Genomic DNA, 15,967 nt, shown 5'->3' with positions numbered 1-15,967 from the left:
AACACACACACACACACACACACACACAGTTATACACACATACACGAACACATATACACAAACACATATACAAACAAAAACACACATACCCAAACACACATATACACAAACACATATACACAAACACACCCATATATACACACAAACACACACCCATATACACACATATACACATATACAAAAACACACACAAACATCTACACACAAACATATACACAAATACACCCATATATACACAAACATATACACAAAACACATATACACAAACACACCCATATATACACACACACATATAAAAACAAAAACAGACAAAGTCACATACCCAAACACACATATATACACAAACACACATACACAAACACGGTTTCTTTTAAATGCTGCTGGGGAACCCGCTCGATCCACTATATAAGGCTGCGCTACAGTGCAGCATTTAAAAGAAACAGGATCCTGACCTGTCCATAGAGTTTAAGGCAGCACAGAGTATTTCAGGAGATGAGCGTGCAGATTCAGTGCTGCTGCGAACTCTGCTCTTACCATTACGTAGCTCTCAGTCTGTTACCTCTCCTCCACTCCTGTCCTCCAGAACACCTTCACATGATTGGCAAGTCACCACGTAATGGTAAGAGCAGAGTTCACAGCAGCACAGAGTATTTCAGGAGATGAGCGTGCGGATCTTGTGCGGGGTGGTGACTTGCCAATCATGTGAAGGTGTTATTGAGGACAGGAGTGGAGGAGAGGTAACAGACTGAGCTACGTAATGGTAAGAGCAGAGTTCACAGCAGCACTGAATCTGCACGCTCCTCTCCTGAAATACTCTGTGCTGCTGTGAACTCTGTTCTTACCATTACGTAGCTCAGTCTGTTACATCTCCTCCACTCCTGTCCTCTATAACACGTTCACATGATTGGCAAGTCACCACCACGCACAAGATCCGCACGCTCATCTCCTGAAATACTCTGTGCTGCTGTGAACTCTGCTCTTACCATTACGTGGTGACTTGGCAATCATGTGAAGGTGTTCTTGAGGACAGGAGTGGAGGAGAGATAACAGACTGAGAGCTACGTAATGGTAAGAGCAGAGTTCACAACAGCACTGAATCTGCACGCTCATCTCCTGAAATACTCTGTGCTGCCTTAAACTCTGTGGACAGGTCAGGATCCTGTTTCTTTTAAATGCTGTACTGTAGCGTAGCCTTATATAGTGGATCGAGCGGGTTCCCTAGCAGCATTTAAAAGAAACAGGATCCTGACCTGTCCACAGAGTTTAAGGCAGCACAGAGTATTTCAGGAGATGAGCACGGGCAGCCGTTCGTTTTTCCGAGCCGTGCTCCCATCATGCACACGACCGTAAAAACACCCGTTATTGCGGGTCGTAATTACGACCCGCAATAACGGGCTCATAGACTTCTGTTACCCACGGGTACCTTTCCGTATTCTCACGGGAAGGTGCCCGTGCCGTTAAAAAAATAGAACATGTTCTATTTTTCTATTTTACGGGCCGTGCTGCTATAATTATAATGACAGCACGGTTCGCAAAAGCGGCCGGCTGCCCGTGGCCGGCCGGCCGTGCTCGTAGTTACGAGTCGTAATTACGAGCACGGCCCGTAAAATAAAAAAATAGAACATGTTCTATCTTTTTAACGGCACGGGCACCTTCCCGTGAGAAAACGGGAAGGTACCCGTGGCTAACAGAAGTCTATGGGCCCGCTATTTCGGGTCGTAATTACGACCCGTGATAACGGGTGTTTTTATGGTCGACTCGTGTGCATGAGGCCCCGTAATGACGGGTGGCTACATGTGTGCACCCATCATTACGGCAGCGTTGCTAGGTGACGTCAGTAAGGGTATGTGCACACACACTAATTACGTCCGTAATTGACGGACGTATTTCGGCCGCAAGTACCGGACCGAACACCCTGCAGGGAGCCGGGCTCCTAGCATCATATTTATGTACGATGCTAGGAGTCCCTGCCTCTCCGTGGAACTACTGTCCCGTACTGAAAACATGATTACAGTACGGGACAGTTGTCCTGCAGAGAGGCAGGGACTCCTAGCATCGTACATAAGTATGATGCTAGGAGCCCGGCTCCCTGCACTGTGTTCGGTCCGGTACTTGCGGCCGAAATACGTCCGTCATTTACGGACGTAATTAGTGTGTGTGCACATACACTAAATAGTCACTGTTCAGGGTGCTGAAAGAGTTAACTGATCGGCAGTAACTGTTTCAGTACCCTGGACAGTGACTACCGATCACAGTACCTGTAAAAAAAAAGACGTTCATACTTACCGAGAACTTTCTGCTTCCTCCAGTCCGGTCTCCTGGCCGTTGCCTTGGTGACGCGTCCCTCTCGACATCCGGCCCGACATTCCTTGATGACGATGCAGCCTTGTGAGCGCTGCAGCCAATCACAGGCTGCCGCGGCCTCTGCAGCCAATCACAGGCTGCAGAGGCCTCTGCAGCCAATCACAGGCTGCCGCGTCAGAAAAGGTCGGACTGGAGGAAGAAGAGGGACTCGTTAACAAGACAACGACCGGGTACGTATGAAATGCTTTTTATTTTATTTTTAATCAGCAGCCTCTTTTCTCTATCAGTGATTGATAGAGATAAGTGGCTGCCGATTTGTATAATGTTTTTGACCGGGTTCGGTCAAAACGGGTTCGGCCGAACCCGGTGAAGTTCGGATTCGCTGCGAACCGAACTTTACCGGAAGTTCGGACCGAAACCGGGTTCGGTTGTCCCGGTTCGCTCATCTCTACTCATGAGCCTGCCTGTATTCCATGCTACATCCATCCTGCCTGTACAATATTTTCACTGTAAGTTCATCTAAGTAAAGTAAGTTGGATTTTCTAAGTTACCCCCCTGTTTCTCTGTATTAATTTACTGGGGAGAGAAGATACATATTCAGTGCATCCACCCCTGCACCTCTCCATATCTGTGGATTTTGTTATATTCTGCCCTGGGTTATCACCACAGCCCTGCATCCACACAGGAGCTCATCTCCATTTTACATATATATAACTGGCGTCACAAGTCTATCCAAGTTCTATTTCCCTTTGACCTCCTTACCCTGAACCTGACTGGGGAGCAGTATCTGAAGTGGCCACCGTAGAGGGGTAGTTACACCCGCCAGCCCATCACCGTAACAAGTGTCGGCTGATCCTCACTCCTTACTCCCATTTCTGGGATACTGCATGTAGAAAAGAGGAAACACGAGTCTGTTGTGACTGCTCTAATGGCCACTTGTTTAGAGCCACAAGTCTATTCCTGCATGCTCGCAATCTCTAAACTATTAAGCAGTAGCTGGGGCAGTTGTACGGGCAACTGCTGCACAACTGAACATCAGTGTAGGTCAGATTACCACACTCAGGTGAGTCTCTGTGGCTTGTTTAGAGAGAGCTACCTGATTGGTTGGGCTCTCCTTAAGAATCCCTTGGCTCACATTGAAGGTGTCGGTCAGATCTGTCTAAATATTTCCTCAGTCCATGTTTGCTTCTGTGTTTGGTCCAGTTAGCTGTATAGTTTCATTGTTTTGTTCTCTGCTTGCCTGGTTTCCCAAAGCTTGTGATCGGTTTGTGCTGTTTTTATTGCCTCTGGTTCCTACTGGTTTCCTGGGGCTGTGTTAGGGACAGTGTCTGCAGTTTTTAGACTCTATTAGGGACAGTGATGTCTGATGCCAGAGTCAGATAGCAGGGCAAGTTATTTAGGGCTAGCTTGTTATCATCTACCACCATCCAATTTGTTTCTGAATTTAATCCTCACCCATCATCTGTTTGTTCCCATTATCCGTCTGACATCATCAACTTGACCTATCCCTGTCTTCAATATTTAATCTAGGCCAGTCTTCACACTCTTATTGAGGCTTTAGTGCCCAAACAACTAGTGATGAGAACTTCTTTACATTTCTTTATGACATGCCAGAAGTTTGCTTTACCAGCAGGTACAGTTTAAGCATCTTTTGACATGTTAATTTGACATGTCACAAGGGTAACATTTAGGTACCCCAAATATATCTAGAATGAACAGATCCTAGAACTAATTCTAATGTAGAAATGACTGAGCATGTATGGCCACCAGTCCATTAAAATCTAGGGGAGCTACAGAAACCTACAAATGCTAAAATCTAAATAATGAAGCGTATACACCCAGTTTGATTTAAGCTCAAATTGATTTCCATTTGCTACAGAACACATAATATATATATGCAATTTCAAACTATGTCTCCAATAGTCATATTCAAATGATTAATGTCTTCCAGAAAATCACATTTGAGATAAGCATGATAGATTTTCCCTTTAAAGGTGAAAATTAATTTGTACATACATTCAGTCATTTATATAGCTATCAATTAATATAAATTTAAAGTAAACACTCATTGTATCAATATAGAACAGAGAAGAGGTAACCAGTCAACCATTGGTTTTAATGACATCTGTCAAACAGAAATAAAAATCCTTATGGTGTTACTCTAACAATTTATTATAATCCCACATAAAATTTCATTGGCATCTTTTAAATAACAAATAGAAATCTAACTAGCTGACTTTAGCAAAAAAGAGAGGAACATTGATAATTGCCTTGCTATTCTCTTTAAGGCAGCATTAAGACTTAAGTAGCCCAAGGCAATATTCCAATTACTGGACTTCCATATTCTGTAAGAAAACAAAGGTCAGATGTATAAAACAATGTATTGCTGACATTGGTACAAATGATGCAGAGCCATAATGTATAACAATGATTGGAGTCAAGTTTTAGAGTTTCATATAGATTGATTATTAGGATCTGTTTTTTTTTTTGTTTTTTTCTTAAAGCATTATATCTTTTGTTATCTAACCAAAGATACATTAGGTGACCTTTAACTACTAACTTAAAATAATGAGTCATCTGTTTGGGTCATCTGTTTGGGCCTTTCTCAAGCTTGACAAAAGCTCCAATATAAGAGCTGAAATTACGCTAATGAATGGGTCATGGGAACCCAAGGCTCATTGATGCGTGCGTGGAGTTAAGGCTAGCCTGTCTGATCTGATCCCACAGAAGAACTACTGTAGCAAACATTTATGAAAAAAGTTAATGCTGGCTATGATAGAAAGGTGTCAGAACACACAGTACATCACAGCTTGCTGCATTTGGGGCTGCCTTCAGTCCACCGCCGAAAGTGCCTACAATGGGCATGTGAGTTTGACGAAGGAGCAATAGAAGGAGGCCTGATCTGATGAATCACATTTTCTTTTACATCATGGGGACGGCTGAGGGCGTGTGCGTTGCTTACCAGGGAAAGAGATGGTAACAGGATGCACTATGGGAAGAAGGCAAACCTGTTCTATTGGCAATAATTGGGCCCTGGCATTCATGTGAATTTTACATTGACACATACCACCTACCTAAACATTGTTGCAGACCAAATACACTGCTTCATGGCAACAATATTCCTTAATGGCAGTGGCCTTTTCCAGCAGGATAATGCGCCCTGCCACACTGCAAAAATGATTCAGGAATGAATTGAGGAAATGAACAAAGAATTTAAGGTGTTGACTTGGCCTCCAATTTCCCCAGATCTTAATACGATAAAATAAATCCGATCTATGTAGGTCCATCTCACAACTTACAGGACTTAAAGTGTCTATTGCCAATGTCCTGGTTTCAGATACCACAGGACATCTTTAGAGGTCTTCTGAAGTCAATGGCTCAAAAGGTCAGAGCTGTTTTGGCATCACGAAGGAGACCTACACAACATTAGACAGGTGGTTTGAATGTTGTGGCTGATCGGTGTATACAACGCATATAAAAACGCTACAACGTATATTTAAATAATACTGCCATATATTGTACAAATAAATAATGCTTCCATATACTGTATACCGTAGATGAAAATAATACCACAATACACCATACATATAAATAATGTCTCTAGAAGCTCTGGCTGTTGTAATTTATTGTAGCAAAGGTAAGAAAGGGAGACTTAGAATGCAGGGTCTCTATCTATCTATCTATCTATCTATCTATCTATCTATCTATCTATCTATCTATCTATCTATCTATCTATCTATCTATCTATCTATCTATCTATCTATCTATCTATCTGACTATCTATCTATCTATCCATCTATCATCTCTCTATCTATCTATCTATCTATCCATCTATCATCTATCTATCTGTATATCTATCGAGATATATATATATATATATATATATATATATATATATAAATTTATATGTATAACAAATTATCTTACCTTCTGAGTCATCATTTCAATATAACTTTTCTGCCATATTATACCAAAGAGGGAAAGGCTTGTGATGAGTTGTAATAAGTAAATTAATGTTAATTTCTTCAGTGCTTTATAAGTTAATTGGTGCTTCAAGCAATGTCTCATTTGTTGTAAGATCTGTCAGCATTTACCTTTGAAAACAGGCAGTACGGATCTGCTTTTTTCACTACTTCGTTTTAAACAAATGAGTGTTACCTAGATATAGTAATTGTCCTTTATGATTATTACAGCTGCCAGAGCCCAGGGATTATAAAAATGACATTACTTGCAGTTGCAGTATATAAATCTAAAATTATAATTATGCCTAAACATGTGATCCAATTTATATATAAATTCTCATTACAGTCAAATGGCATAATTTCATTGAATATACACTTTGAAATGCTATCTGATGTACTGCATATTTTGTTCATAGGTGGAGATAGAAATATTAGGCATTCTACCTGCCATAATAACTGCTGCGGGGCCAGCCACCGAAAGGGGCTAGTACCTCAAATACTAATGAAATGTTTCCCGACACTTAAAGGTGTTGTTCTAGTTTAGAAAACAAATTTTCAAATATCTACCAGCAAGACAGAAAAATACATGGTGCGCACTTCAATTTTTACAGTGATCTATTGTTGCTGAGCAAAAATATAAAAAATAAATAAGAGGTTCTTGGTACACACTTTGATCAAACTGTATATACCAAAATACCACTTCAAGGACACCTAGTATGTCTCTACCGTATTAGGTGCAGTACCGCATGGTGGTACCAATGCTGCAGCACTATAGCACCCACTGTAGGAGCAACCCAGCAGCCCAACTGCACCCAATTATGAGTTGATGGATGGTAGTCTACTGTTCAGGACCCTCATCTATTAGCCAAAGAGGAGATCAGCTATAAAGAGCGTCCCTCACTCTGGAGCACCTCGCACTTCCATACATTGGATAGACACCTCATTGATTTAAATAGAAGCAGTTAATAATTTCTCCTAAGGATGTTGCTGCAGTGGAATTGCTGCCAGGTTCCCACCACATGCTGTTTGAAAATAGCCTGCTCAACTTCTTGTCTGCTGTTAGCAGGGGCATTTACAAAGAGAGGCCACATGATTAAAACTTCCCAATTGCGCCCCTTTTAACTATCTGCATCCTCAGGATGCGAACACAGTTAAATGCTATGGCAGAACAGGGAGTCTGAATCACTGCCCCACCACAGACACTCGTAGGCCGCGGGCACAGTCGGTCGCGATGAAGTGATTGCCTGAGCTATGCCACTGACAGGGTAGGCCAGAGGCTGGAAGAGGCCTGTAGTCTGAGCTGCTCCATTTATCATGGGAACGGGGTTAGGTGAGAGTAATTATATTATTATTTTCAAGAGCATTTTTACTGTGTTGGGACACTTTCACTGTGTTGGGGCAGTAAGGGGGCAGTATAACGTGAGGAATTCCTTAAATTGGCACTATTACTTTGTGAGGGACACTATTACTGTGTGGGAGCACTATTACTATGTGCAGACACAAAGGGGGCACCGTTACTGTGCAGAGGTACTAGGGGGCACTAATACTGATAGTAGGGCACATTTACTGTGTATGGGGCACTAAGGAGCACTATCACTGTGTGCGGACACAAAGGGGAGCACTGTTACTCTGTGGACTCACTAAGAGGGTACTAGTACTGTGTTGGGGGCTCTAGAAGGCACTGTGTGGGACATAAAGGGGGCACTATTACTATGTGGGCACAAAGGAAGGCACTTTTATTGTGTAGGGCACTATCTGCTTGACACTATTTAATGGGGGGTATCTATAGTTATGGGGACACCTGAATCAGCAGTAGGCACAGTAGGTGGGAAGCATCAGGATGGTATTTATAAATGAGCAGCAGGATGGAAAATTTGTGTATAGAGTGGGGAGTTTGCTGGAAAAGCGAGATATTGGGGCAGCAAACTCTGCATAGACGAGTCATGGTAGGGAGAAATGATTATGGAGGTCTGGGTCGGATGAAGAAAAAACGGTAAATTGAATGACTTCTTCCCATTTTTCAACTTCTATTTCTCTTATATGACAGTATGCAATACTTTAATGCTTTGAATACATGGGTTCACATTTCTGTACAAAGTTCTGTGTTCTTATGTTTTTTGTGTCCTCTTTTTGATCTGCTCTCTATGTATGTTATATATTACAGAGCTGGTGTGCCCTATGTGGTTTTAGAAGATTGGATACCGTATATGACTGCTATTTATGTAAAACATTTTCATTAAAAAACGAAAAAAAAAAAAGGGAACGACTCCAATCACAGACGTTAACTGGGGGGCACTGGATTTAACTGTTCTGTATTCACTTATATGGTATTGAAAGCGTCTGTGTAGAACTGGTTTCTACCACTATGGTCATTGTATTGTGGCAATTTTGGTGTTTGTATAGTGTTTTTTATTCATTAACAGTGTGGTAGTACTATTCAGTCACTATGCACTGGTAATGAGTGTTTATGGTGTAGCAGTACAGTATTATTTGGCACTTGTATAGTGGTATTACTGTTACCTGTAACTGTATGACTGTATTTAGAAATTTTGTACAGTACAAAAAATTCTGCTGAGCAGAGGATCCGGCTTAATTTCTTACTTAACACCGGCAGCCACATCCTCTGCTCAGTAGGGTTTGCTGTACTGTACTGGCACTAGGAGGGAACACTTGCCGACTACTCCTATTGTTAGTAGGTGTTCAGTTAATGCTCTGCCTGGGCACTACAGCACTTCTGCCCACGTCACTGTCACTGTCCATATATGGACAATGACGTCGGCAGCAGTACTGCAGTCCCCGAGCAAGGCATCAGCTGATGTTCTGCCTGGGGACTACAGCACTTCTGCCCATGTCACTGTCCATATATGGACAATGACGTCGGCAGCAGTACTGCAGTCCCCGAGAAAGGCATCAGCTGATGCACTGCTTGGGAACTCCAGCAATAGGAAACCCCTGAATTGACCAAGTATGGACGTCGGGAGCAGGGCTGGAGTCCCGAGCAAAGCGCTAGCTGATGCTCTGCTTGGGACTCAAACAACAGGCAATGTGACAGCCCCTTGCGGTCATGTTCGTGACAGCACATGAAGCAAGCCCTCAGTCACGTGAGGCCATGTTGGAGCGTCATAATTTTTAGAAAAGCTCCAGCAGTTCCGGGAACAATTCACGAGTTTGGAACTGCACCATTTAGTACCGAATTTGAAATTAAAGTATATTAGTAAGTTACTTAGTTTCACATAAATATATTATTGCAATGCAATTTTTGGCCCTCGGATAACCCATTTGATATTGGTCTCCTGCTCGCGTTTGTGGCCCTCTGCTTACAGTTGCTGGCCACGTCGAATTGCTGTGGCAAGCTGAGCCCACCAGTGATGTCAAGCCCTTGCCTATGAATTAAAGTATATCCTTTATGTTCTATATTTTATTTACTTTGTGCCTGATTCTGACTGACCCTAACCTTGACCTTGTTACCGGATTGAAATCCTTTCTCGCTCCTTTGGATTTGTTGCCTGGGACCTGTATTATTACTCCTAGTTTTGACCCCTGGCCCATCCTTTGATGACATCCTTGTCTCATTGACTGACTTGTCGTATCCTTACCGCTCTCCTGATGATGAAACAGACTACACTTCAGTTTCCCTCTGCACTCGTGCCGCAAATTGGCAACTGCTCTGGTGACCGCAACTTTAGAATCTGACCGGTAAAGTCAATGCCTGATTGCGGGAGTTAAAGCAGTTTTCTGGCCTTTAAAACTTGTGTGCAGATGATGTAACTGTAGAGAGGTTAGTCACTTACTAATGTACTATCTGTAGCTTAAATGCCTCTGTAAGCCAGTCTCACATGCAGTCACATGACCATGCTTCTAGTATTTAGTTCCTGCTTGTGTGACGGCCCTTACACTGTACACGTAGTTATCTCCCTTCTCCTCTCTCCCTATAGTGTACGGGATATCAAAAATCAGGTGCCACTTAACTCCAATGCTTCATGCTCTCCCCCTCCCTTTCTCTGAAAGGAACAGTCAGTAGCAGACAGTGAGTAATTTAAGCACTACCTCAGGCCCCATGCAGACGACCATAGAATATGTCCATAATTGTGGTCCGTTATTACCGTCCGCTATTATGGACCAATTCACTTGTATTGACCAGGGACACCATCCCGTATATTTGCGGGAAGGTGTCCGGGCCGTAGAAAGCCTCTGCTAAAGATAGGTCATGTCCTATGTTTTTTTTTTTACTGTCTGTGCTCCCATACTTTGTATGGGACAACGGGCCGAAAATGCGGGAGGCTGTCCGCGGCCGCCAGTTGCCGGCCGTGCCCGTAATTACGAGAACAGCTGTGTGCATAAGGCCTTACACATTGCAATAGAGGGGCATGCGGGCAGCTGCAAATATAGACAATGTCTGTGAGAGGGGAGAGGAATCATGGAATGTGTAGTCCTTTACATAGCAATCCTGCCCACAGAAAGCCCTGGCAGCGTCAAAACAGAGATGATGTACAGAGCTAGGTAAGATAATCAAAATGAAAAATAACTACTTCTGTGCTATGGTGCATCATTAGGTGAGCATACAGACACATATAGGTGCTTTTCTGTGTCTTTTAATAAGCTTAAAAAAGCCCTTTAAAGGCTGAAAAATGGGTTGATTTCTTATACTCTACACCCCAGATTAACCGACGCCAAATTGTTTGCGACTCAGAAGATCCTCTTTCCTGGTGAGAAACATAACAGCCTAAGCCAGCATCATGATAAACTATTTTCACTCTGTAAAATTTTTAAATAATAAATTGCTTTTAAAGTTCTGACTTGGTCAAGAAATTAGAAAAAATTGAAGGTACCCTCAGCTGTTCTCAAGTAGTTTCCAACTTCACACTACTTAATAAATCTCTCATCACGTCATAACTGAACTCAACAAACCGTCCTCCTCTCATTAATGAGAGTGTGGTGCTGATTTATGCTTATTATTTTGCTTACAAACTTATCATAACCATTCACCGCGCAATTAAATTATAATAATTGTGTTTGTGTTACGTGAGGTGTTACCCTTCCAGAGTCCTTCCAAAGTCTAGACACCCAGTAACACTTCCTGATATGGGTTATTTACATTTATTTAAAGCTCCACTAAGATGTAAGAAAAAAAATATTATTTCTTTTTGCAAAGTGCTGATTTAACAAGAAGTAAAAAGTTTGCTTGTTTCAGTCTCATATAACACCTGTCTCGTCAGCAGGACCACTCTAAAGGGAAGGGCCTCCAGGCGCCTATGTCCCTGGATTCTCTATGCCTCATTCTTCATCCACGCTGCTAGTAATGTACCATCACTGGCACAGTTACACCTGAACACTCTGGTGATGCCAAACACCTGGCTTGATTTTCCACTGTCCAAATGAAAAATAAGCATAATCTGCTTTGTGAGGAAACAGCAAATGAGGGAGTTTATGACAAATTATGTTGGTTTATGCAGAAAAGTGATAATAACACACCAACTGCTTTTTCTTAGCTTAATGAATCACGCTTCATAAGACGCAATGCCCTTTAATTAGACACTACTAGAAACATAAAATATTAATTTACTTCTAATTCTTTCTCCAGACAGTAAACATATTAGAATGTTTATTCCCTCTAAATAACTTTTTTTTTTACCATTGTATTATAGGATCATTTTATTCTCAATGATAGTGTGCTTTATAATGATTAACGGTGCATGGCAAAACTATGGTGACAGTAGAAAATTATTCACACTGATGCAAAATTACTTGATGGAACTGATGGGAAAATTAACTCTGTAAAGCACAGTTTATATGATCAAGACTGTCTGAAACAAAATGACTATAGAACAACAAAATAAATTAAAATATTCCTATAGTTTTCAGTGAGTGAAAATTACATGAAAATTGAAGAGCAAAAAAGCAAATGCTAAAGGGACAGGTATTATTGATTTGCATGCTAATTTTCCAACTGTTACTAATTTTCTTGATTCCTAATTTTGAAGTTGTGTTCCCAACATCCATCATCGCTGTACACTAGAGGGTATGAGCATCTTTTCCAATAAATTACAGGAACTATGACTAATTATAGTGATATTAGCTATGCAAAAGACTCTGTAGCATTAAGTGAACACATTTACCATTTGAAATAGTCGTCTTTGGAACAAATGTGCTTCTATATTTATAATTAAATTTACAGATTGATGGAACAATGTATGGCATGTATTGTTTTATCCTAATGCTTGCTCTTAAAATAAATATTTTATTGCTGTAAGGTAAATAATAGCTTCTCTATTCATTATTCTTAGAAGCTTTTGTTTCCTGCCAGATGCATGTAATGATATATAATGATTATATTAAGTTATTACTTCGAATTTCAGTCATTTAAAACGGTATCAGTAAACTATAGAAAATGCCACACATAATAATAATAATAAACAAATTATAATCTGAAAATATACATAGCCAAACTAAATGAACCTGAAGGCTGAGTTCACACAGGGGGGATACGCTGCATAATAGCACACAGCGTATCCTCCCTGTCCACCGCAGGGAATTCCGGGAGAAAAACCGCACCAAACTATGATGCAGTTTTTCGTCCAGAATGTCCGCTACGGAAAACTGCAGCACTTAACCGGCTTGCTAACAAGCCGGCCTCCTGGGATGATGTTTCATCCCAGGAGACCGGTGCAGCCTGTGATAGCCTGCAGTGGAGGTCACATGGGAAGAAGCGTCGTCCTCGGAGGTCGTCCCTTTTACATCATCCAGGCAGACCTCCTGAGATGACGTTTCATCCCATGTGACCGCCGCTACAGCCTGTAATTGGCTGCAGCGGTCACATGGGATGAAACGACATCCCAGGAGGCCATGCTGAAGGGAGGAATATAGACTTCTGGGTAAGTATAAGTTTTGTTTTTTTCCTGAGTTGTGTTTTTTGCGGCAGAAATTGACATGCTGCGGAATAAAACTCCACACCACAGGTCAATTTCTGAGCAGTTTTTCCACTCAGTATTTATGCAGCGTGTTGATGAGATTTGATTTATCTCATCCACTTTTCTGCTACTGTATTTTCTGTGGATTTTCCGCAATGAATTCCGTTGTTGAAAACTGCACTATTTACGCAACGTGTGAACTGACCCGAAGAGTGATGCGATAGGTACATGGTGTTTATTTCATGGACCAGCCCACTATATTGGCGTCATCAGCCTACTTGAAGAAACAAGATTTCAGAGCACACTAAAAACTAGGAATTTTAGAAGCAAGGCAAATTGTCCGAGGCAATAAGTTCCACAAAATGGGTGCAGCACAGAAGAAGACCTGCAGATGGATGAGAGAGGATGTAGATGGAAGGGGGTAGTGAGAGTTATAGATCATTGCTTAAGGGAAGAGCACGTGTGGGCTGATAGATGGAGATAAGAGCTGAACAATATGACAGTGCCGCATAGTAGAATTAGCATGCTTTGTTTTGATGTTAATGATAATTTGCAGAATTAAATGAGACATTTCCCATCAACCATCTATGAGAAAAGATAATCATAAGGAAAATTTCCAACATGTTAAAAAATGCTTGGGTGATATCTTCGGACTAAATATCTATTCATATAGAGAGTATAGGGACAATTTGTTGAAGGCACGTTATGCATAGATACTGGCAATAATTAAATGTTTGGTGGCGAGTTAAATCTTGAGATGGATAGGTCTCTCTAGATGTTACGGCACAAAAGAAGGAGAAAAAAGGGAAATTTGGAATTTGTTTTAGCATAGTAGTAACAATATGCGTAGTAGTAGTAATATGCTTATAAACAGTGACAAAAATCACAATATTTATTTATGCATGTATTTATGTAGAGTATGTATTGTATTTAATAACTATAATGCCAAAATATTTCACAGTGCAGAACGTTAACATTGGATATTGTCCACAGAGGAGCAATAGTATCCATATAAATGTTAAAATCAGATTAGGCAAATACAGATTATTCTGTATTTTAGAGGGATTTTTCATCTCTAGGGGGATGTGGTCACTCACAGCATTAGGTAAATTGCAGTGGTTGCCGTCTCTGGTCAGATAATGATGGCATATCCTAGTGATGTTTTATTAGCCATAGTGAAGAGCCACTGCAAAGAGCAACTCTCGCTATGGAGGACTCAGCATAAACATGTATCACATTATCGCTCATTAATTTGGGTGCATTTCCCCAGAGGCGACCACTGTAGGAAAAATATATACGACTGCCAGCAGCTAACCCCTTTAAGACATTGAGGTGATATATCAAAACTGTTGCAAAGGAAAATGAGAGTAGTAACATTAGTTGCAGACAATCGGGTCACTGCTTTCATTTTTCAAAGGGCCGCTGAAGAATTAAAAGTGAATTCTGATTGGTTGCCATGGGCAACAACACCACCTTTCCTCTTGCACCACTTTTGATAAATTTCCGGCATTGTCTGCTGTAGACAACCACTTTTACAAACAGCCGGTTCCTCAGAAATAATCCAATAACCTCCATGACAATCAGCTGCTATTGCTGGACAAACTGCAACATAAACGCTTGTTGCAGTGAACTTGCAGCATTACATAGCTCTCATAACATCAACGGATATTTATTAATATCAATGGATACCGACAGTCTTTTAATGCATGACCCAGGCTTGTGCATATTTGACCCATTCTTTCAGTTCTATTGGACATTTTGGATTTGTACACAAGAGGAAGGCAACTCCTGCCCTAAGGTAACTCACATAACAGCCCACAGATGAAATGTGGAGGTGGGGGGGGGGGGTGACGCTCCTCCCGCAGTAACTTTGATGGCGTGGAAGAATGGCAGGAGGACAGACAGTTCGAATGTAGCAACTTCAATTTTTACTCAGTACTGTGGTGGCTTCCCCTTTAGGCCGGGTTTCCATGTAGCATAAACGCTGCGGAATTTCCGCAACGGAGTGGTGTGTGGAAATTCCGCAGCATTTACAGTAGCAACAAAGTGGATGTGATTTAGAAAATCTCATGCCCATGCTGCGACAGTCATAAACCCAAAAGCATTTCAGTCCAAGGGCACTTACTTTTGTAAATTCCATTTGGCCCCACCTGCTGAACATGTAAATGTGGCATGCTCATGCTTCCACATTGTACAAACTGCAGAGTTAAACTTTAAGGGATCTGCCAACTTAGTAATGGCATCTGGGGCTGCAGCATCACTACAACCTGCCAACCACAGCATCTTCAGTACAGCACTAACATAAAAACCAGCACATTTTGGTTATGTGACCACAGGTCCAATCAACACAAAACAACAGCACAATTTCAACCAGGGTAAAAACCGCTGAAAAAAATATAGACAGACATGCATTTTCAAAATATTAGTCCCAGTGCATGTTAATGATCAGGTCTACAAGAAATTTGAAACAAAAACTGTATTTGGAAATATGCTTTAAAGGACTCTGGACAAAACGTACTGCCCCCCTATGAGCCTGTATTGGTCATAACATAGGTGTATCAGTTTGGTCCAGAGTGTTCCTTTAAGGAAAATTTCAAAAATAGTTATGATATAAATAAAATTACGTACAGAGCCTTAGATTAGCAATAGAGAAAATGTAGACAGACAATAATATGTGTTTTTTACATGTACATTGTATCCATTATGTATCTTGTTTTAGCATATAATGCTGTTATAATCCTCTTCATGTATTAAAACAATATGGAGGCTCACTAAATTAATTACATTGACTGA

The sequence above is a fragment of the Rhinoderma darwinii genome, chromosome 7, assembly GCF_050947455.1.
Source record: "Rhinoderma darwinii isolate aRhiDar2 chromosome 7, aRhiDar2.hap1, whole genome shotgun sequence".
NCBI lineage: Eukaryota > Metazoa > Chordata > Amphibia > Anura > Rhinodermatidae > Rhinoderma > Rhinoderma darwinii.
The sequence above is the reverse complement of the archived record's forward strand: the minus strand, read 5'-3'. Positions refer to the sequence as shown.